The 776-nt window shown below is 38.7% G+C and overlaps 1 non-coding gene across 1 annotated transcript; it reads right to left on the reverse strand.

The window, feature by feature from the left end:
- Positions 1–437: 437 nt before the first annotated feature.
- Positions 438–544, reverse strand: LOC127108706 (small nucleolar RNA R71). Its single transcript, XR_007796228.1, has one exon. It is a non-coding gene; the product is annotated as a small nucleolar RNA R71 (small nucleolar RNA).
- Between the last annotated feature and the right edge of the window lie 232 nt (positions 545–776).

Here is a 776-nt window from a genome sequence, read left to right on the forward strand (position 1 = left end):
GGCTAAACTACCGGTATCGGTATGTAAACCATTTATTTAGACAGGATTTAATAATAATCGGTGTAAAACTTCTTTTCTCAAACAATCTTTTTGGCTGTGGTTTTTAATTTAAATTTAATTAACTTTGTCACAAGAGTGAAAAACTATTTAGTATGATTTTGCCATGAGAGTGGGAAATTAACTAAGGTGAGAACCGCCAATCGCGAGACCATGAGGATCGAATTGGATAGTAAAAACTAGGCATTGATTTTAAAAACAGCGAGAGCACTTTAAAAGCAATTATAACTTATTTATATTCAAAACTACGCCTCTTTCCTTTCTCTCTAAGAGACAGAGTTTGGGCTTGGTTGCAATCCTTGCCATCCAACTCAGTTACAACATGGGAAGAACTGAATAATGTTTTCTTATCCCGATATTTTCCGCCAAGCAAAACTGCTATGCTGAGAGCTCAAATCAATGAATTTCGACAAAAGGATGTAGAATCTCTCTACGACGCGTGGGAGAGATACAAAGACATGATGAGGATTTGTCCACATCACGGTCTCGAAGACTGGGTGATCATTCACACATTTTACAATGGGCTTTTGTATAACACAAGACTGACAGTAGACGCTTCTGCGGGCAGTGCACTTATGGACAAGCCATGCAATGAAGCCTATCAACTCATTGAAAACATGGCCCAAAACCATTGCCAATGGGGAGGTGAAAGAACTCCAGTAGAAAAGTCCCAAACAAAAAGTGGAATGTACGAAATCAGTATCCTTGACCATGTCCAT

This window comes from Lathyrus oleraceus, chromosome 7 (genome assembly GCF_024323335.1).
Source record: "Lathyrus oleraceus cultivar Zhongwan6 chromosome 7, CAAS_Psat_ZW6_1.0, whole genome shotgun sequence".
Classification (NCBI taxonomy): Eukaryota; Viridiplantae; Streptophyta; class Magnoliopsida; order Fabales; family Fabaceae; genus Lathyrus; species Lathyrus oleraceus.